At 38.1% G+C, this 24171-nt stretch overlaps 4 long non-coding RNA genes across 4 annotated transcripts in view; 1 reads left to right on the top strand and 3 right to left on the bottom strand.

Moving 5' to 3' along the window:
- The window catches only part of LOC309511592, a 134709-nt gene that overhangs the window by 91080 nt on the left and 19458 nt on the right, over window positions 1–24171 (bottom strand). The window lies entirely within an intron of this gene.
- Window positions 14836–15533, bottom strand: LOC309511101. The gene is made up of 3 exons (XR_014210500.1): window positions 15490–15533; window positions 15285–15403; window positions 14836–15181 (listed from the first exon to the last, which is right to left on the bottom strand). It is a non-coding gene; the product is annotated as an uncharacterized lncRNA (long non-coding RNA).
- Window positions 15533–22201, bottom strand: LOC309511102. Its single transcript, XR_014210501.1, has 6 exons — window positions 20815–22201; window positions 19950–20173; window positions 18414–18500; window positions 15947–15985; window positions 15732–15792; window positions 15533–15569 (listed from the first exon to the last, which is right to left on the bottom strand). It is a non-coding gene; the product is annotated as an uncharacterized lncRNA (long non-coding RNA).
- On the top strand, window positions 15799–17424 carry LOC309511103. The gene is made up of 2 exons (XR_014210502.1): window positions 15799–15949; window positions 15992–17424. It is a non-coding gene; the product is annotated as an uncharacterized lncRNA (long non-coding RNA).

Genomic DNA, 24171 nt, shown 5'->3' with positions numbered 1-24171 from the left:
CACTCTATCATTGTACAAGTCCTGAAGGTTGGGCAGATGCACACCAATGATCCTTTCAGCTGTCCTAACAGTCCGTTGCAGTCTTCTTATATCTGATTTGCTGGCTGACCCAAACCAGACAGTTATAGAAGTGCACAGAACCGACTCAATAACATCTGAGTAAAACTGAGTCATCTGTGCTTGTGGTAGGTTGAATTTTTTTTTTTTTTTTTTTTTTAGTTGACGAAGGAATTACAACCTCTGTTGGGCCTTTTTGACAATGGAGTCAATGTGATTGTCCCACTTCAGGTCCTGAGAGATGGTAGTACCCAGGAACCTGAATGACTCCACTGCTGTCACAGTGCTGTCCATGATGGTGAGAGGGGGGAGTGCAGGGGGGTTTCTCCTAAAGTCCACTATTATCTCCACAGTTTTGAGCGTGTTCAGCTCCAGGTTGTTATTACTGCACCAGACAGCCAGCTGTTCAACCTCTTGTCTGTAAGCAGACTCGTCACCCTTATGGATGAGGCCAATGACTGTGGTGTCGTCTGCAAACTTCAGGAGCTTGACGGAGGGGTCTTTGGAGGTGCAGTCATTTGTGTAGAGGGAGAAGAGCAGTGGGGAGAGAACGCACCCCTGGGGGGCGGCAGTGCTGATGGTGAGGGTCAGAGATGTGAGTTTTCCCAGCCTCACAAGCTGCTGCCGGTCTGTCAGGAAGCTGATGATCCACTGACAGATGGAGGAGGGCACAGAGAGCTGGGTTAGTTTATTCAGGAGGATATCCGGGATGATGGTGTTGAAAGCGAAGCTGAAGTCCACAAACAGGATCCTTGCATAAGTCCCTGGTTTGTCCAGATGTTGGAGGATGTACTGCAGTCCCATGTTGACTGCATCACCCACAGCAGAGTCCTGCACGGGTCCGATTTTGTAAACCCGCACCCGCCCGTACCCGCAGTGCTTCAAACCGCATCCGACCCGTTATCCGTCAACAGCACTAATTAAAATCCGCACCCGACCCGACCCGCTTAAAATAGAACCGACACCCGACCCGCACCCGAAATAAAATCAGTTTAGCCAATCACATTATAGACACAATTACAAAAATGTTTATTGCCAGGTCATACAGAAGTTATAACGACAATTAACACAAGGACAACTTCAGCCGAAGCTGTCAAAAGGCCGGCACATGATGGCTATAGCCGTTATAACGTTACCACAAAACTGAGTAGCCTAACAGACGCGGCTACAACACTATATCTGCCACGCAATTTCATCTAGCCTACATCTAACAATTTTGGGTTCAAACACGTACCACACATACTGAACAGTGTTAAATTTGAAAAATACTGTTCGATAGAACTGCTTGGTTTGTTACCACAGTTATCTGCGTGCTTCCTCTGCGATGAAGTTCCACATGTGCGGATATCCAACACGAAAATGCATGCAGCAAAGCCTTTCACAATATTTTCTTCAGATAACTCCAAATTTCTCCCACACACTGGACTTGATTTTTGATGACGTGTTGTCGACTACTTTACAATCTCCACTAGCTATTCTTTTCTTCAACTCCTCAGCATCCATCTCAACGACTGCAAGCAGATCGCGCGCGCGCGGTTATGATGAATTTTTAAAAGTGAAAGTAGCCTAGGTAACGTTATAGATCCTGGGAGGGCGTGGCGCGTGGGCACAAATAAACTGATGTGGATTTTAAATTATTTTATCAACTTGAAATACAGGAATATTTTTGTAGATGTGTTCCTAAAAATATGCATATATTTTTATGTTTGCATGTGATTGTTTTAAACCCGTGTTTAGACCCGTGTTTCCCCCGTGTCCGACCCGACCCGTACCCGTATCCGACACAGTTGGATATTTTTCACCCGTTTGAGCAAAATTTGCGGGTCACCCGTCGGGTACCCGAACCCGTGCAGGACTCTAACCAGTCTCTGGTAGGCCAGCACCAGTCTCTCAAATGATTTCATGACCACAGATGTCAAAGCAACAGGTCTGTAATCATTAAGCCCAGAGATTTGAGGTTTCTTAGGTACCAGGATGATGGTGGAGTGTTTGAAGCAGGAGGTTACTTTACACAGCTCCAGTGATCTGTTGAAAATCAGTGTGAAGATGGATGACAGCTGGACAGTGCAGGCTTTGAGACAGGCTGGTGAGACATCATCTGGGCCTTTGGCTTTCCTTATCTTCTGTTTCCTGAAGACTCTGCATACATCCTCCTCACTGATCTGAGGTGCAGACTGAGAAGCGGTAGGGGGGAGGGAGGGGATGTTGATGGTTGTGTAGAGACGGTCTGAGCGGGTGTGGGGTGTGAGAGCAGGCTTTTCAAATCTGCTGTAAAATACATTGAGATCGTCGACTAGTCGTTGATTCTCAACAGTGTTGGGGGATGGTGTCTTGTAGCTGGTGATGGCTTTCAGGCCTTTCTACACTGATGCAGAGTCGTTAGCTGAAAACTGGCTTTTCACCTTTTCAGAGTAGCTCCTCTTAGCTTCTCTGATCTCCTTTGTTAGTGTGTATTTGGCCTGTTTGTACAAGGCTCTGTCCCCACTCCTGTAGGCATCCTCTTCGGCCTGGCAAAGCTGTTTTAGTTTTGCAGTGAACCATGGCTTATCGTTGTTATATGTTTAATAAGTCCTGGTGGGGACACACATGTCCTCACAGAATCTGATGTAGGATGTCACAGTGTCAGTGAGCTCATCCAGATCAGTGGCTGCAGCCTCAAAACTTAAAAACTTGTATTAAAAGGTGTCCAAAACAGGTGAGTATAGACCACAAACAATGTGCAGTGAAAGTATAATACTTCAGTCTTAGGTTTGCAGGTGACGATAGAGGATGTAACTTCAAGTGGTTAGTATATCCACACACACACACACACACACACACACACACACACACACACACACACACACACACACACACACACACACACACACACACACACACACACACACACCTTTTGGTTGCCATAACAGTGACAGTAAAACAATTTAGCTGTGTCCCAATTCAGGGGCTGCATCCTTTGAAGGCCGACCTGAGACTCATTTAAAGGGGAAAGTATAGCCGATTGTGTCACCGCGGCAAAATGCGGCCTGCAAATGCGTCCTTCTTTTCCCTTGAATGCAGGATATATCAGAAGGATCCTTCGCAGCCTTGCCTACCCCAGAATTCATTGCGCCGCAGTGGCGCAATCAGCCTTCAAATGTGGCCTTCGATGCAGCCCCTGAATTGGGACACAGCTTCTGTCTTACAGGATAGCGCAAAGACTGGAGGGATGCTGGAACTGGAAAACAGATGAGAGAACAAGGAGAGACTGCAGCAGTGAGGGAGGACCGGTGTACTCGTGACACTCTGGGTCTATATGCAATTTTTTTATGTGATACTGTAGAAAGTATCAATCTTGCAAGTAAAGAAATTAATTGCTGCTGTGCTTTTGGGAAAAGTGTGAACTTTTGGAAGCTTTATTTCTCATTAATTTAGCAATGTCTGAAATAAAATAAATAAACAGAGAGGACGGATAAGTGAGATTTTACACCATTTAATCTCAATTCACCTTTTAACTCCATAACCTCCATGAATTGGTAAGAGAACACTACCTCGGTTCCTCTGCATGATCCACATGAAACCGTAATTGCATCACATAGCAGAGCGAGATAAACTGTAATCTACAGTACTCCCCTACCTCTCTTTAAAATGAATATCATCTGTTAAATCTTCCATACACTCTTCACACTGGCTCTCTGATATTTTTCAGCATGGCAGCTTTCTTACCCCTACAAATAGTTGTTTTAGACCTCTCCGCCCCCTCTCACAAAAGCGCTTTTGGTTAGTGGCACCTAGCTAATTAAACTCTGTGGTTATTCACACACGCTTGTGCTGCTGGCCAAAACTAAAAGTTTTAAAATAAAGTGAAGAATGCGTAAACATGATACTAATTAGCATAATTTAAGTGTAGGCTACTTCTTAAAAAGTAATTATGAGGCAGAGAAATGCACTGCTTATGTGCATGAATAATCCTGCCAGCTGGTTACATAGATTACCCGGCGATCCTCTTGTGTTTGCACTCTTCTTTCTTGTTTTCTTTAAGCCTTACTGAATGTCTTGTGGCATGTGTGAATGCATTTGATGTTATATCAATGTTGTATTCTCTAGGCGCTCTTATTGGTGCTGGCACATTCTCCATGGGCAATCTCCACATTCTGCAGTGTCAATCATATGTCCATGCAAAAGTGGCAGGGTTGACAGCTGAAAATGATCTGGTGTGCATGGAGGGGATGATCATGTTTCAAGGCCATCAGTTATTACTTGCTTTTGCATACACCAGGAAACTTAATAAAATATTCTCACTTCATTAATGTTTCAAATGTAAAAGTATAAACTTAAGTCTCAGAGGTTGCTTTAAAATTCTTTAGGGCAATTGAGGCAATTGTTGACATACAGTAAAAGTATAAAATGTATACCAGATCAGATTTTTGTTCACGGAGATCTGTGACTTTGCAGACATTAGTATATTGGAAAATCTGAGAAACTATTGATATTTGTAATCTCCTCTAGGAACTCTAGAGAAAATTACAGACAGATTGACATTGTCATAGAAGCTTATTCGCAGGAGAGAAGCTTAAAGCAAAAGATGTAACAAACCCTCTATTTGTTTTCCATATAATTTCACTGTAGTCTAAGAAAAACAACTGAGTTATTGGAGAGATTTAATTTCTGAATCTTTTTTTTTTTTTTTTTACTTATGGAAAGTGTCCATAACCAAAGCACAGAGACAGCAAAGCTCTCCTCATCCCCAATGTAAGCAAATTGAAACACACTAAATTTAATCATTAAACATATTTTGTTAAGAATTGTAGACATTTATTGAATGTTAGCGTTTAGTGAATGTTAATTGTATCATCAGTGGTTGGTATCAGTAGAAACTATTTAGTGAGAGAAAGAAAACAGCATATAAAGAAAAGGACAAATACCATGGCAAACAGAGTAGCTGTAGGATTAAACTCACTTCATAAGCTATTAGACACATAGAGGGCCATCAAACGTGAAACGCAAGTAACTTCTCGGATCTCGGGCGCTGTTGCTAACTTGCTATTATAGTGGCGGGATAAATGACTCTTGCGCCCGACGCAAATCTAAAATGGGTTGGTCTGAAGTAGCTACATCACTCATAGGTGTGGTTTGGGCGTAACGTGAAATAAACCAATCAGAGCATCATCTCATATTCTCTTTAAAAGCAGGCGTTCTTGTTCCATGGCGGTTTGCTATTATAACGACGGATTTGCCAGGCGCAGACCAGGAGTGGTTCACAGCCGAGGAGACCGACGTTCTCGTCAGGGCCTTAAAAGACAGAGAAGTGACATTGTATGAGGATGGGAGAAACCCACCCAAATTAGCTTCGGTTAAACAGGCGTATAATAATTTGGGTAAATGTGCAAGCTAGATTTATGCCTATTTTTTCACATCTCCATGGACACCAAAATGATTTCCCTCGTGTGGATTATTAGGGGTTCAAGCATGAAATGCTGAAACCCTATTGTAATTGTGCTGATTTTTATTATTATTATTATTATTCTGCCGTAAAACGCATCGTGCAGCCCACACCGTAAGTGATAGAGACTTGAAACTTGGCCAGAAGGTAGTACAAAAATCGAGGAGAGGTTCAGAGAGTATGACCCCGATTGGCCCATAGGTGGCGCTATAGTGCCAAAAACCAAAAAAAATCACGGTTTTGCTTAAATCTCCTTAACCCTTTGTCACAGACTCAAGTGTCTTATATCACTGTAATCCTTGTCTCAAGACGGACAAAATGTATATCTTCAATTTCATTTCCGGTATGCAAATTTTTCCGCCATTTTGAATTTTGTCTAAAACCTACTTTTGCAAACTAGTACCCAGGGAACGTTCCCACAACTTTCACTAACGTTCTTTAAAAGTTGTGTAAATGTTAGCACCAAACGTTATTAAAATAATTTTTTCCGAACGTTCATACAACGTTATTAACGTTCTTGTAACGTTGAGAAAAAAACGTTCTTAGAACAACGTTCTTGGAACGTCTTTATGACGTTATTTGTGATTGATGAACGTTCTCATAACGTTGATAGAAAACGTTCTTAGAACAACGTTCTTGGAACGTCTTTTTGACGTTATTTCTGATTGATGAACGTTCTCATAACGTTGATAGAAAACATTCTTAGAACAACGTTCTAGGAACGTCTTTTTTACGTTATTTCTGATTGATGAACGTTCTCATAACGTTGATAGAAAACATTCTTAGAACAACGTTCTAGGAACGTCTTTTTGACGTTATTTCTGATTGATGAACGTTCTCATAACATTGATAGAAAACGTTCTTAGAACAACATTCTTGGAACGTCCTTTTGACGTTATTTGTGATTGATGAAAGTTCTCATAACGTTGATAGAAAACGTTCTTAGAACAACGTTCTTGGAACGTCTTTTTGACATTATTTTTGATTGATGAAAGTTCTCATAACGTTGATAGAAAACGTTCTTAGAACAACGTTCATGGAACGTCTTTATGACGTTATTTGTGATTGATGAAAGTTATCATAGCGTTGATAGAAAACGTTCTTAGAACAAGGTTCTTGGAACGTCTTTTTGACGTTATTTTGTGATTGATGAAAGTTCTCATAACGTTGATAGAAAACGTCCTTAGAACAAGGTTCTTGGAACGTCTTTATGACGTTATTTCTGATTGATGAAAGTTCTCATAACGTTGAAAGAAAACGTTCTTACAACAAGGTTCTTGGAATGTCTTTATGACGTTATTTCCGATTGATGAAAGTTCTCATAACGTTGATAGAAAACGTTTTTAGAACAACATTCTTGGAACGTCTTTTTGATGTTATTTTGTGATTGATGAAAGTTCTCATAAAGTTGATAGAAAACGTTCTTAGAACAACGTTCTTGGAACGTCTTTTTGACGTTATTTGTGATTGATGAAAGTTCTCATAACGTTGATAGAAAACGTTCTTAGAACAAGGTTCTTGGAACGTCTTTATGGCGTTATTTGTGATTGATGAAAGTTCTCATAACGTTGATAGAAAACGTTTTTAGAACAACATTCAGGAACGTATTTATGACGTTATTTTGTGATTGATGAAAGTTCTCATAACGTTGATAGAAAACGTTCTTAGAACAAGGTTCTTGGAACGTCTTTATGACATTATTTGTGATTGATGAAAGTTCTCATAACGTTAATAGAAAACGTTCTTAAAACAAGGTTCGTGGAACGTCTTTTTGACGTTATTTTGCGATTGATGAAAGTTATCATAACGTTGATAGAAAACATTCTTAGAACAACATTCTTGGAACGTCTTTATGACGTTATTTGTGATTGATGAAAGTTCTCATAACGTTGATAGAAAACGTTTTTAGAACAACATTCTTGGAACGTCTTTATGACGTTATTTGTGATTGATGAAAGTTCTCATAACGTTGATAGAAAACGTTTTTAGAACAACATTCTTGGAACGTCTTTTTGACGTTATTTTGTGATTGATGAAAGTTCTCATAACGTTGATAGAAAACGTTCTTAGAACGACGTTCTTGGAATGTCTTTTTGACGTTATTTTGTGATTGATGAAAGTTATCATAACGTTGATAGAAAACATTCTTAGAACAACATTCTTGGAACGTCTTTATGGCGTTATTTGTAATTGATGAAAGTTCTCATAACGTTGATAGAAAAAGTTTTTAGAACAACATTCTTGGAACGTCTTTATGACGTTATTTGTGATTGATGAAAGTTCTCATAACGTTGATAGAAAACGTTTTTAGAACAACATTCTTGGAACGTCTTTTTGACGTTATTTTGTGATTGATGAAAGTTCTCATAACGTTGATAGAAAACGTTCTTAGAACGACGTTCTTGGAACGTCTTTTTGACGTTATTTTGTGATTGATGAAAGTTTTCATAACGTTGATAGAAAATGTTCTTAGAACAAGGTTCTTGGAACGTCTTTATGACGTTATTTCTGATTGATGAAAGTTCTCATAACGTTGATAGAAAACGTTTTTAGAACAACGTTCTTGTAATGTCTTTTTGACGTTATTTTGTGATTGAAGGAAAGTTTTCATAACGTTGATAGAAAATGTTCTTAGAACAAGGTTCTTGGAACGTCTTTTTGACGTTATTTTGTGATTGATGAAAGTTCTCATAACGTTGATAGAAAACGTTCTTAGAACGACGTTCTTGGAACGTCTTTTTGACTTTATTTTGTGATTGATGAAAGTTTTCATAACGTTGATAGAAAATGTTCTTAGAACAAGGTTCTTGGAACTTCTTTTTCACGTTATTTTGTGATTGATGAAAGTTCTCATAACGTTGATAGAAAATGTTTTTAGAACAACATTCTTGGAACGTCTTTATGACGTTATTTTGTGATTGATGAAAGTTCTCATAACGTTGATAGAAAACGTTCTTAGAACAAGGTTCTTGGAACGTCTTTATGACATTATTTGTGATTGATGAAAGTTCTCATAACGTTGATAGAAAACGTTCTTAGAACGACGTTCTTGGAACGTCTTTTTGACGTTATTTTGTGATTGATGAAAGTTCTCATAACGTTGATAGAAAACGTTCTTAGAACAAGGTTCTTGGAACGTCTTTATGACATTATTTGTGATTGATGAAAGTTCTCATAACGTTGATAGAAAACGTTCTTAGAACAACGTTCTTGGAATGTCTTTATGACGTTATTTTGTGATTGATGAAAGTTCTCATAACGTTGATAGAAAACGTTCTTAGAACACCGTTCTTGGAATGTCTTTATGACGTTATTTGTGATTGATGAAAGTTCTCATAATGTTGATAGAAAACGTTCTTAAAACAACATTCTCAGAATGTCCTTATAATGTTATTAGTATTTTCTGAATGTTATATTTAGGCTATAAAACGTTCTGGGAACATGTTGTTTGCTTCTTAACAGTTTACAATCACTAGATTTGTATAATTTGACTATATATATCCATATAAACATTTTAAACATCACAGTAGTTTATAACACCACCCCAATAAACCAGCACTATAGCCTATTAATAAATTAATATTAACAAGTGCAAAATGCCTGTGCAAAATCAAATTTTTTTTTTTTGTGTGTTTTTAGTAATTGTTGTTTTGGTGTGTTTGAGTGCTCATTGTTACAATTACACAGCAAAAGTTCAGTGACATTTTTATTTGTGTATAGTAGAAAGCAAATACTGAACCTGAAATAATGGCATACAATAAATGTGGAAAATTGAACTAGACAATACAGGGAGCAGACTACACAGTGAACTCAGAGAAAATGCTACGCTTGAGTAAAAATAGTTTGTGAATAGGCTACTACAAATGATGCCCGTGAAAGAGATTGTGAACGCATTGAATAGGATATGTTTTGTTGGTTAATAGCATGCTACTATTACACAGTAGTGATAATGTTAAGCACCAGAATGAAATATAATATTCAGAAGCAAACAGCATAGCTGACTTACAGATTCGGTTAACATGCACAAATGAGTAAGTGTGACGATTCAGGGAGCAGGCTACACAGTGAACTCAGAGAAAACGCTACGCTTGAGCAAACAGTGTGAATAGGTTACTACAAATGATGGCAAACTGCCCGTGCAAAATCAGTTTTTGTGTGTGTTTTTAATAATTTTTGTTTTGGTGTGTTTGAGTGCTCATTGTTACAATTACACAGCAAAAGTTCAGTGACATTTTTATTTATGCATGGAAGAAAGCACCACGGAAAATTTAACTACACAATTCAGGGATCAGGCTACACAGTGAACTCCGAGAAAAGCTGCACTGTTAAATGTCGCTGTAGATTTAGCAGCACAGTACTGTAATAACCTACAGTACAATACTGCATTTCTATATTACAGTAAAGTACCGTAATTTGCATTGTATTGTGGGTAATTGTGTTTGAGCGGGAACATTTTACAGTAAATTTTAGTGTTGCTGTAACCTAGCTGTAGCCTGGCTGTAATATGCCTAGCAATAATACAGGGTTGCTGTAAACAGAGAGCGCGCGCGCCGCCTGACTGACGTCAGAGCACAACTGCAGCAGGCAGACGCAGATCACTCGCTGGATGGATGGATGGATCTCTGCGGATATCTGGACATTTGGTAAGTTAATTTTGAATTTTATAATAAGGTTTTAGGATTTTACACTATAGTGTACAAATAACAGTGGAAGTTTAGCCAGCGACGGTTCCAAAAACACTGTTAGTTAGATCTGCTCTTTCACCCCGTTGCTTGTCCCGACATTTTCAAATCTAACTCGAGATTTGAACATTGAATTAACATTACCTTACGGTTTATTTCGACCAAAACAGACTTGGTGATTGTTGGAACGGTGGAAGGACAAATCGAGGTGGTTAACTAACGTTAAATGTGTTATACGATGGTCTGCGAGATAAAATTACTGCATTTGACATGTTACGTTTGGAGGATCTTATGATAACAAACATGTCTAACGTTAACTGTTATCTGTAGGGATCCTTTCCTGGCATCCGAGCCCGTCAGTGGTAAAAACAAGCACTTATAGACATAACGTTATTTTCCTCAAACTGCTATTTGCAGTCCGTTTCTCAGATGGCGAACTTTATGATTTTACTAACTTTTATGATAAATACTGGACCAAATTTAATAAGTCGTTTAGACACAAAAACACGTGAAAACAAGGGTTAAAAATACTGCACTTTCCTTTGCAACGCAAAATGGGTGATTTGGGCTTAGAGAGATTGGCTATTGGTACCAGTTTAGCCTTTTATTTCATTTCTATTTAGGCGGGAGACCCAGTTCTGTAGAATTGTGATTTGTAATGACAAATAATGATTATTATAATAATAAAAAATATGAATAAAGGTGTAAATTGTTAAAAAAAAACTATCTGAGTTAATAATGATCTATTAGGCAACAAAGACAAGTAAAATGCATGCCAAAAAAGCTAGTTAGAATATTTAAAGAGGTCAAGTGAAGCTTATTTTTATTTTATTAACCTAGATGTATTGTAAGCAGATGAATGAAATATATGTCCTCAACAAGAAACATAAAAGTTAACTGAATAATATGTATTTTGATTTCTTACAGCTCTACAGTGTGGGACAATTTTATTTGCAGCCTGGGAAGGAGTTTTCTGTAAGTATTAGCCATGTTAATACAATGTTTTAAACTTAAAGTTTTAAAATCTAAAGGTTACATTTTAGTTTTTTTTAATTGGCTGTTTTTTTTTTATTTAATTTTTGTTATTTCTACAGAATTTTCTTTTACAATTTCTCTCTTACACTGTCTGCTCATCTTTATTGGTGCTGTGGATAACAGGTTTTGTCATACGTGTTTTTGTGTGTCATGTCTTTTTCAGTTTTGGTCACCGCCAGGTTCCAGTACCACCTCAAAGTCCCAGCCAAATTTAAAAGTATGTCCAGCTACAGCCGCAAGTCATGCAGTTTCTCAACCTCTCACACCGACTTTTTGGCACTTTAGCTTATTCACCGTATCCCCCAGAGTTAGATAAGTGAAGTCCATACATACCCTTTTCATCTCCGTGTGTGCCGTAACACTGTTTGACGCACCCACTGCTAGCCTAGCTTAGCACAAAGACTGGAGGTAAACGGCTCCAGCTAGCATACTGCTCCCAATAAGTGACAAAATAACCCAACATTTTCCTATTTACATGTTATGATTTGTATAGTCACAGCGTGTACAAATAACAAGGTCACATGAGACACAGCCATCTTCTAACCCAGTGGCGTAACTTTGTTTTAAAAAGTGGGTGGGACAGGTGGGGTGGGGGGGTTGCTAATAAAATGCTAAATCAGATATATGAACAATAACATTACGATGACCTTCAATCGATTTAAATAGTAGGCTACATGGGGTTTAATTTGTCGTTTAATGAGATGTAACCTGATATATGTATCCGCTGCTTGACTAACGTGTATCTTAATGGTCCAGTGGTAGAACTTTCGCAAACCGTGTCAGAGGTTCTGGGTTCTAATCTGCTCTCGCATAGTTTTTTTTTTTTTTTTTCATATAATTTTTTTTTTTCTCATCAAAACCGTTTATGTTCATCAGTGGTTGTATATCAAGCAGGGGCACGTTTGTGTGCATTATGTTTTGTGATTTCACCAGAACGAATAGAGAGTATCCGCAACGGACTGAAGCGCGCGTCCGAGTGAAGACTGTGCGGTCCACCGAAAACACTGTATCCGCGCCACTGATCGCAGCGCCAACGAGCACTTTGATCACTTGATTTAAAAAACACATTTGAGCGCTAGATCGTCTTTTATTTAAAAAACGAACGAAATGAATGCTCTGCCAGTTAACTGGAGATGTTTTATTTATTTGTAGAATTGGTACATTCGTGCCGCGAGATGTTTTAAAAAGTGATGGGGACAATATCGACCCTGGCAAAAAGTGGTGGGGACATGTCCCACCCGTCCCACCCGCAAATTACGCCTATGTTCTAACCGTATACATACTGGGAACTATATTCTCAGAAGGCGAAGCACTACTACATGGGCAGAGTGATTAGCGCAACACTCTGAGCGAACTCATCTCCTCACCACCGAGCTTCTCAGGTGCTGCGAGCAAATCACTCCGCAGAAGTAGCAGTGCTTCTCTTTCTGAGAATATAGTTCCCAGTATGTGTACGGTTAGAAGATGGCCGTGTCTCATGTGACCTTGTTATTTGTACACGCTGTGACTATACAAATCATAACATGTAAATAGGAAAATGTTGGGTTATTCTGTCTCTTATTGGGAGCAGTATGCCAGCTGGAGCCGTTTACCTCCAGTCTTTGTGCTAACTAGGCTAGCGGTGGGTGCGTCAGACAGAGTTACGGCACGCACGGAGATGAGAAGGGTATGTATGGACTAACTCTGGGGGATACGGTGAATAAGCTGAAGTTCCAAAAAGTCTGCGTGTTCCTTTAACTATCCCTTTAAAAACTGTTTACCTGTAAAGTGCTGGTGTACTGGACATGCAATGTTCCTAAATTAAATGTTTTTTTCACAAATACACTGTAACTGATTAATAAAAAAAAATTTTGACAATAACATTGTTTGGATTGATTGATTTGCAGTTATTCTGAAGTTGCATTATAATATTATTACCTGTAAATTTATATACTGTAATAACTACATATTATATAAATATAATATTATCATTATTAGTAATTTGAAAATTATAATATTTAGCAATAATGTATCAATATAGATATTACAGTACAATACTGTATAATTAATTACAGCAGAAGCAGAAACATTACAAAAATACAGTAAAAATACAGTAAAGTACTGTTTTGTAGTTTACAGTACTGATCTTCTGTACTGTAAAGTAAATTACAGTACAGTTACTGTAAATCAAAATACAGTAACTTGCTGGCAACCTTGCTGCCAGTACTGTACTGTAAAAATACAAGAAAATCGTTAACAGTGTGTGAATAAAATACAATATTCAGAAGTAAACAGTGTAGCTGACAGAGTGTTTATGCCAGAATGTTTAAACAATTACCTTCTTTTACCGATATATTTAACAATATCTTTTGCATTTCTAATCCAAACAACGTCAAACTTTACACTGCACTTACTTGTGCCCGTGGCAAGACACCTGTCGAGTTTGAAAATGTTGTTAACAGACAGACAGACCTTCCTATAATTTATAGATAGATGTATAGATAGATATGCTATTCACATATGTGAAACACTGTTAAATATATTGAAATACATTTTGAAAATATATTATTTCAAAAATACATTGAACATACATCTTTTAAATTGTTCCTCATGTTACATCTGTAAATATGTGTACATATTGTGTATATTTCACAAAATATATTCATGCCTTAGCCTATATCATGTTTAGGACAATTCCACGCAAAACTGTCACATCCATAACGCCAACACAATGCCATGGTATTGGCGTTATGGATGTGACAGTTTTGCGTGGAATTGCCCTTTAGTTTTTAATAAATGTTTTTGCAATTTTATTTCTACACCACGTTAACCATTTATAAAGCTATATAATATTATAGGCTATTACATATTACATTATATTATAATATAGCCTATTATAACCTATAAATGATTTTGTAAACATACACTCATGCTTCATATACTCATTCCGTTTACAGTTTGGTGATGGCCACTAGCCTATACACTTAATAATGTTAACCTCACATTTCAGGATATTTTATCTGATTATCAAATAATTCCCTCCATCAATTCTTCTTTTATGTAAATTCTGCGTGACTTCTAACGTTACGTCTTTTAATTGGCGCGCGCACTCGAGTTACATTTGAACCAGATTTGAACTGAGTTACCATGGAAACGGGCGGGGAGCTCAACACACTGCATGAAAATTGGGATTTCCGACCCCGTAAACGGCCGTAAATCTCCCTAATTTTCGGCAGTTAACGACAATTTACAGCCTGTGAACGTCGCGTTCGTCTGTGCCGAATATTGTCGGAAACGAACCATGACGTATGCAGAGCGCTCGCGCCGGAGGTGTGAATGGCTCTAATTACCATATGAATAGCAGCTCCCGCCAGAGAAAGGCTTGAATTTCCTCACTCACTATTGGTTGAACCCACGTGGTTTAAACAAGAAAAATCACTCGTGATTGGTTGGCAGATCTGTTACTATTGGTCACCCTCGCTCATTATAAATTCAAAAAATTATAATATTCATATAAATGATGATACATAAATTATTTTTTTATATTCATAATATGCTATTCTGTGGTATATTCATGTCATTGTTAACCTATGGACTACACTATTATTACCATCGAGGACATGAATTTATAAAGGAAAGGAAAATTTGCCAGGGACATGCTGTTTATTCAAAGAAAGAGCTTTATTAGCACAAACACAAAACAATATACACCTATGTACAAAGCATAGATCATCTGCACACACAACAAATTGGAAGCTCAGTGTCTGTTTTCATCTTCGGAGCTGTAGGTGACTAGCGGCGTTCTCTCTGAATTCGATCCACTTTGAAAACATCTGTGGTGCGTTGTCCTGTATTTAGGAGTCGCCTCTAATCTCGACTGCAGCGTAGCACAGAGCTCTGTGAGCTCCTGGCTGGTGGTTGAACTTCATCGGACATCAGATCTATGGTGGCGCACTTCCAAATGCCCACGTCATCCTCACCTAGCACACCGTCTCGCTTCTAGCAGCTGTAAAAACAACCAATACAGACAATCAGTACTGTGATGCACTGTGTATGGACACAAAACATCTATTAATGCACTTGAAAAATACATTGACTAAAAATCTTACCCTCTTTCTTCTCGCTCGACTCCGAGCTGAACTCTTCACAGCTTCGGCCTGCAATGCCAGATCTGGTTGTTTGTACCTGAAGCTCCTGCGTACTGTCTCGTAGTACGTCTTACAGGCAGCTGGAAAAAAATTAAATGAGAGTGATATGAATAAAAACAACGCAAGTCACAGTAAAATGAAACAAGGAGAAAATAGTCAAAGTTACTTATAATGTCGTCATGATCAGCGTCATGAAAATCTGGACTTGCATGTGAGGTTACGCCCTCGTTATGAGGCGAGGTTACTCTATGGAAACAAAATGTATGATTAAGATCGTAAACTATAACGGATCTATTTTCTTATACAAGAGAATGAAAGCATATTCTTTGAATCTTACCTTTAAAATGTTTGTACGTTTTTATGAAAGTAAAAAAATAAAAGAATGTAAGATTCTTTATTTTTTTTTACCTTGCTCCAGTTCGTAGCGCCCACAATTTGTCTCAGAGTTGAGAAGATGGCATACTGCTTCCTGTAAATTACAGGATTATTTACAATTATTAAACAAATAATAGCCATCACTCCCATGACCTCTTGCTTTATGATGAAATCATGAAAAACTGAATATTCTTACATTTCACAAGGCCTGACAAAATACAAAAGTGACCGATGAGATGAATACTTACTGGGTGTCAACAGGTCTTTGCTCAGAGGTGCGCTAGCATCTTAAGGGCGGAAAAAACAAAGAATATTCAAAAATGCACAATTATTGAAATCAAACAAAAAGGTAAGAATTGCCACACTCTGCTCTTCTAAGCAAGACTGTCTGAAACATGTCATTAAGCCAATAAAATAAACTGTTACCAAACTTGATTCTCAAGCAGTAAGTAAAGACCAATTTATAGTTATGCGTCGACCTCCCGCTGTAGCTACAGAGTAGGCTGTGTACATAGCGTACCCTTTAGCACACCCTGACGTGCACCTCTCCCAAAATGTAACAATGCGTCAATTTTACGTGGACGGAAGCGCTGTGATTGGTCTAGAACGCCTCCCTCGGGTTTCACAGGCTTCTTTCTGCATGTGTAATTGTGCGTCAACAGGGACAACAATGCAGAAGTATAAATGAAACAGTGTAGCCTATAGCGTAGAGCAGGGGTAGGCAACCTAAGGCACGCGTGCCAACACTGGCACGCGGAGGGTTAATCGCTGGCACACAAGCAAATGCGAGAGAAGTGTATGTAGCCTATTTCATTCAGATAAAGTAGTCTAGTTTTATGCCGGTCAAACGCACTCGGGCTCCCCATGATTAACATTGCGCAACATCAGCATCACACGTGCACACGGAACGCACATGTAGGAAACCTCGTGAATTACGGCCGTTTCACGCATATTTTTTTCGGCGTACATGTTAATCCACACCGGGAGCAGGATCAGCGCGTGAGCGCCCAACAGGAGCGTCGTGTGAGCAGCAGTGAAGCGGGGGTTTCGCCGCCGAGTCTATTTTGTCTGCGCTGCTCACGCTCAATTTAAAGCCCCCTTTCACACAGAGATTCCAGAAAATACACGGATAAAGTGACCCGAGATTTATTTGACCCGGGTTCGTTTGATTTTGGTTCATTCACACTGCCAGTGATTTTCCGGAATCAGAGAGTGCGTTCTCACACAAGCCGTACAAATCCCGTAAAGACACGTGACATCGATGTAACTTAAAATGTCTTAAGTTTGCCTATGAGCTGCGATTTCTCTCTCTGATTCGATCATAAACTTGCGCATAACGTATTGTTTCACAGCTGGCGAACGATCCCGGCTTCAGCGTCATACGACACGGCATTATTACGGCTTTTGTTCACACAGGACTCTTTTCGTTCCGGGACTGAACACGGCAATGTTACTAGGTCCCCAACCCGGCATCAATCCCGGGTCGTGTTTGCATTCACACAGAAGGCAAAGCGCTGTGCGCTGGGTTCAAAGCGCTGTGTGAAAGGTGCTAAAGTGAAAGCACACTTTTGATGGACAAAATAAATATGATTCCAAACAAAAGTGCCCAAAATGCACAGAATGTGCATGTCTAGTGTGTTTTAACAAGAACTGGATTAGGTTATGTCAGAAAAGAAAATTAAGACTCAAAAATATTTATATAAAATGTACCCATTTAAACTTGTTTTTATTATTCAGTTTGGGTAAAAGGATATGGTATTTTATATATACAAAATATATATATAGAAAATAAATATTTGTGTGTGCTGTAAAGTAGTTCGAAAAAATTTAATCGGAATCGGCTAAAAAAAATAGGTATCGGCAGGTCAAACTCAATGAAAAATCGGAATCGGCCTAGAAAATTGTAATCGGTGCATCTCTAGTTAGGAGTTATAAATATTATTAAATTGTCTATCTAAATCTAAAACAAATTTCAAGAGAAATATTTTAATTTCTGTACTATTTCTGTGTAAGCCATTATGAAAATGTAAAATGTTTGTGTACTTATATGAGTGTGTGTGTGTGTATATATATATATATATATGTATATAAAGGATATGTGTGTGTTGTGGCACAATGATGAACTTGGAAACTTAAAAATGGCACTTTATGACAAAAAGGTTGCCGACCCCTGGCGTAGAGGCTCGGGCTTCGGTCTGACGCAAAAGTATAAATCAGCCTTAAAGGATTAGTTCACCTCAAAATGAAAATTTCCTGATAATTTACTCACACTGAGTGACAAGATATCCATGTCTGTCTTTCCTCAGTGGAAAAGAAATTAAGTTTAAGGAAAACATTTCCATATTTTTAATGGCATATACTTTAATGGCAACCAAAGATCTCAATGTTCCAAGACGGTTCAAATGTCCGTCTCAATGCAGCTTCAGAGTCTCTACACAATCCCAGTCGAGAAATCAGGTTCTTATCTAGCAAAACCATCTGTCATTTTCTAAAATTATATATACACATTTATGTATTTTTTTAAACAATTGTTTGTCTTGTGCTAGTCTGCTGGCATTACAGACATTTGAACCTTCTTTGAACATTGGGATTGTTGGTTGCCATTAAAGTCCAATCTCTGTAGAAAAATACTGAAATGTTAATCCTCAAAACTAAATTTATTTTCCACTGAAAAAAGAAATAAAGGTTGGGGCAACAGATAAAGTGAATACTCACTGGAAATTTCCTTGCGCTGAAATCTGGCTGCACATTTCTCCGGGTCAGAGAAGGCTTCCACAAGACATTCAAAGTTTGACTTAGAGTCTGAAACACATGAGTCAGCCAGTAAGTACGGTCATGTTGCCTATACTCAGGCTTGGGAGGGTTACTTTAAAAATGTATTCCGTTACAGTTACAAATTACTTCATAAAAAAAGTATTCAGTAACGTAATCCAAGTACTATAATATGAAAGTAATGTAACTGATTACTTTGGGATTACTTCAAGGTCACATATATAAATAAAGTCAAGCAAGAAGAAATATATATATATTTTTTTTTTAAAGAATTTGGTCCAGTGTACAATATTTGCTAAATATACACACATGCCTGAAATGTATTTATGTAAAGGGCTATACAGACATCTAGTGGCTAATGTATGGTATTACAGATTATATTGTTTTATTTTTAACTAATTTTTAACTAAAAAATAAAAACTCAACATTTACATTTTTTACACAATCTACATATTAGTTTATTTTAAAATAGGCCTACATGTTGACTAAAGCCGTGATCTTTCTTAATTTGCCTGACTGGACGTGGGGCGTTGGCAGTGGGAGTTCCCCTACGTTACCTAGACAGCGAACATCCCGTTACGTGAGAAAAGATTTGAAAGGACATTTTGGGTACTAAAAAAACTACTCTCCTAATTTCTACAAAATAGCAGCGGAATTTCCATGAATTAAAAGCGATTTTACCCGCAGGCAGCATCGTTTCTACTAGCAGCAGTGATTCAGTCTGCTCTGAGGAGATTGTAGACAGCTGTTATTTGCACACGCACCAGCGGGTGGCACACGTGAGTCATTACTGGCAACAGAACCAGGAACTACTGTACAATCAAGCAGCGCTTAATATAGTGTTATTATGCCAAAATACTTATTTAGTTTTAAATGAAACCATTGTAATCCTGAAAGTATTCCCCCTTTTTTCAAAATGTAACTATAATCTGATTACTATGTTTTTTGACGTAACTGTAACGGATTACAGTTACTGGATTTTTGTATTCTGATTACATAACGCCGTTACATGTATTCCGTTACTCCCCAACCCTGCCTATACTAAATTAATAATGAAATACTTGAGTCATTACTACGCTTAATTAAGAGTGAGAAGAACCTACTCATCTTGAATGGACAAAAAAAACTAATGTTTTTGTCTCATCTTTCCATAGAACATTTGAAAAGTAACTGACACTACTGGAACTTCAAACGGGCAGAGGGACGACCAGACTCTGACCATAGAACGCTGCCCGTTTGAAGGTCCAGTAGTGTCAGTTACTTTTCAAATGTTCTATGGAAAGATGAGACAAAAACATTAGTTTTTTTTGTCCATTCAAGATGAGTAGGTTCTCACTCTTAATTAAGCGGCTTAAATAACTCTGACCAGCACTGTATATATTTAAAATAGATTATTCACAAGCAGTAAAAAACTACTTGTCTTGAATGGAGTGTGACTTTGTGCAGAGCAATGTTTTGTGCAGGGGGAAAAGTACTTACCAGGAGTGGACATTTCACTGCCAGGACGCTCCACTTGGCTAGACATGGCACAATCTTTATTAGATAAAACACATGAATAAGCCTGTGACTTATGTTGTACACAACACAATATTATGTTTAAGTTGTCATCAGTACTCACCAGTTTTGTGCAACATGCTGGTTGTCCTCAATGGGCTGCAGCTTCCTTCGTACATTATTGAAGGGGGTAACGTTATATCTTGACGCTTATACAGAGGTAATGTAAAATAAAATATATAAAGTTAAAGAATTTAATTTTTAAACTGCAATTATAAATGAAGAGAAAACGATTACCCCTGATATTCTCATCCGAATCCAATAATACTGCAAAATGTTTGTATAAAATTTCAGGCCCAAATTGTATCAACCGATTTTATATTTCATCTAATCACCTCATCGTCCTTCTCCTCTGCCTGGTAACGTTGTTACGTTAGGTGTCACATTCACGACGCACATTTATAAATTAGACAATTCACCTTTAAACCCACCTTGCATCATCTGTGAACCCCGTAGCAAGCTGCTATATGGACAAGCTAACTTAGTTAGCAAAGAGCTAAGTTAGCCAGTCAGACTCAGAACTCTATGCCATGCTGCTATCGGTTTACGTGCAGTTTAGTATCCCAAATTGACATAATCTCTCGTGTACAGCTAAAATAACATGGACACTGAACATGAACCATGAGCAGCAAGCTAACTTTAAAAAAAAAAAAAAAAAGCGCCAAAAGCTAACGAGAAGTTGTTTACACAGAGAGTGCGCGCGCGCGACCGGCTCTCTCTCTCTCTGGTCGTTCTTTTAGTTAAAACATGCGCCCTGTCACAAACGCAGCCGTTCATCTACATTACTCACCGATCAAATAAGACTTTGGCGGGACAAAAATTCACTTTGGCAGGCGCTAAAACAAGTTCAATGCAGGAAAATTCATGCGTGAGTTTCCATTAGACTCGCACGGTAGCCAGGCAAATGGCGAGCTCAGCTGTTGTTGACGCTGTGTGTGCTTCAAGATTATGACGCAAGTGCTAAGATTCTGATTGGCCAAGAGAAAAAGTGCTAAGATTCCGATTGGCCCAGAGAAATGTAAATTATAAGATTTATCCAATAATGTTTCTCAATTCTAGCCTGCATGGCAGTTTACTGTGAGAATACAGGAATATATTTGTGTTTTGTTAGCTTAAGTTTCAGTGTGGATTGTTTGTGTAACCTTTAGACATTAATGAAGATAATTTAATATTTTGTCTAAATCATGCAGAAAACCATCTATCTTTGGATAAAAGCGTCTGACAAATGGATAAATGTAAAATAATATATATTGCCACTCTACACTGTAAGTCCAGATGTTCCTTTATGAACAACAGCCTTTTAAAGTGGATTTTAATGTGGTTATTCAATTTGTCCCATTTTGTCTGTTTAATAATACTGCTATCACAAAAAGGGCAGTGAAAATTTCTGCAACATGTTGTGCATTGCTCCAAAAGTGGTAGCGCTATTCAAACTCCACTGGCTACCTGTCACATTCAGGATTGTTTTTAAAATTTTACTATTTGTGTATAAAGCTCTTAACAAACCGGCCCCCCAATATCTGACCAATCTCCTCTGCCCGTACACTCCATCTCGTACTTTGAGATCCAGTGATCACTGTCTTCTTATCGTGCCCAGATCCAGACTTAAAAAACGAGGCGACTGCACTTTTGCGACTGCAGGCCCAAAACTTTGGAACAGTCTACCCCTCTATATCAGACTAGCTCCCTCAATTTCCATCTTCAAAACATCCTTGAAAACGTATTTATTTTCTCTTGCTTTTAATACCCCTTGACTATGATACAACTATTGCCTTTTTTTTATTTTTTTATTTTTTTTATTTTTTATTGTCCTGTTTCTGCCCTGCATTTTATCTATTGCCCTGTACAGCACTTTGGTCAGCCTTGGCTGTTTTTAATTGTGCGTTATAAATAAATATTGTATTTTTTTTAGAATTAAGTTAATACCTTTTAGTCACCTGGGATAAAACTCCCCCTGCTACCCTCATTTGCATTTGTAAAGCTCACAGCAGTCTCATTTACATGTTAAAGCATTAGAGGGAGGGGGGTCACGGGGCAAGCAAGTCCCACGTCAATTTCCGACAATTTCCGACAGTTTGCAGTGTTGCCTGTAAATTGCCGTTTGCAGTCGTAAACCTGAACTTCCACGACAATCTACAGCGCCGGTAACTGTCGAAAATCCCACTTTTCATGCAGTGTGACGACCAGCAGCAACTCCGTCTCTCACTGTTGTCTTCGCTAATTTCAGGTAAGTTTAGTCACCAACATTACACAAATAGTACATAAAAAAATTTCTGACACATTCTTTCATGTAAATGACACGCTTCAGTTGAATATTTTATAGAAATGGTTTAGTGTCTTTAGTGTAACGGGAAAAGTCCGTTAGCATCTCAACTTTCAGGCTAACGTTATCTAACGATAGAGGTAAGGTTAGGTTGATTAGACTTTAGCTGTAATTTTAGGCTTTAGGCTTTTAATCTTATGTGTTGATTTGAGGTTTTGTAAAAGTTTTGCTGGCAATTTTTCAATGTGCATGGATGTAACGTTAAACTAAAAAGTATTCACTGGACGGTTAATTCATAGTTTTCACGTGACGGAATTGGGGTTGGGGTTTTATAATGCCATCATGCCTAGTATTAACATTAATGTCACGCAATCGCTTAATTCGCAGGTAAGTCAGTTGAATCACCGTTTTATATTAACTTAATGTGCTCTTTTAATTTAAGCATACAGCCGTACACACACACACACACACACACACACGTTACACACAGGTTAATAACCTTACTTAAAAAAAAATTATATATTCCTGGACAAGCTACTTTTTTTTTTTTTTTTTTCTTACAAGTGAATGAACGATTTATTTGTCCAAAGGACAAGTACAAGACCAGGGTTAATGCCAAGCCCTGGTTTATACATTTTTATAATTTTATTATAAAAACTTCATAAGACCTTTCTCAATGCTGCTATTGTCATACAGTGAAAGTATTATATTCCTACTTCCATAGTATGGCAAATTAGTACAAATTAGAAAAGTTTAGAATTTTGATGCACATTATCTTTTCCCCCCAATGATGGAAGTTTTCATTTTCAGGTGTAGCTAATCCTTTACAATGTGTTATTGAACCTTTCCATTGTATAACATTTGTAACCTACATTTTAATCTTGTGTGGTTTAATATTTATAGTACTCAAAGCACAGCCAAAATAACTTAAGGGTTAACATTTATGGAGTAGTCACACTGTTATTATTAAATGTTTATGAAATAATAAATCACCATTAGTAACATCAGTCAATCTGTTCACTTTACAGACAGGGCATGAAGAGACTGGACCACAGACTGGACCCCAGCATGAAGAGACTGGACCCCAGACTGGACCACAGTGCTAGTTTGGCACCCCCACACTACTTATATTTAAGGGTTAGTTCACCCAAAAATGTATATTCTGTCAGTAATTATACACCCTCATGTTGTTCCAACCCCTTAAAGGATAATTCCAGTATTCGCACTTGAAGTCTCTTTTCTGGTTTGTTTTGGATGAACTAGAGTTGTGGACACAGAAATGTTGACGATGGGTCCTGTCTCGACTTTTTGACTTGTTTAGAATCGCCTTTGACGGCTTCAGAGTGGCTGACTACGGGCATGCACGAACATGTCCTTAAAACAACCCTTAACGTTCGTTTTCAAAACTGTGCAACTCACAGAGTGATTAGTGGTGTTCGTTAATGATTAAAAACAAATATATCGGCACAATGTATGATTTCAATCCGTGTTATTTGTTATAGTGGAACTATTTTTTCAGATAACTCACAACTGCGTATAAACTTCTGCTCGATATTTGAGTCTGAAGCATCTTTTCCGTTCCCGGTAGCGCAGTAATATCAACGAGCAATGAGTCCTCCAACAGAAATCAATGGGATTTTACAAAATGGCAAATAAAACACGACAGAAACTGTATTTCGCTACGCTACTTGTTTTTAATCATCAACGAACACCACAAACCACTCGGTGAGTTGCATAGTTTTGAAAACGAACGTTAAGGGTTGTTTTAAGGACATGTTCGTGCATGCCCGTAGTCAGCCACTCTGTAGCGGTCAAAGGTGATTCTAAACGAGTCAAAAAGTCGAGACAGGACCCATCGTCAACATTTCTGTGTCCACCACTCTA

This window comes from Leuciscus leuciscus (assembly GCF_965113295.1).
Source record: "Leuciscus leuciscus genome assembly, chromosome: 12".
In the NCBI taxonomy this organism is placed as follows: Eukaryota; Metazoa; Chordata; class Actinopteri; order Cypriniformes; family Leuciscidae; genus Leuciscus; species Leuciscus leuciscus.
This window is presented reverse-complemented; position numbering and strand designations above follow the sequence as displayed.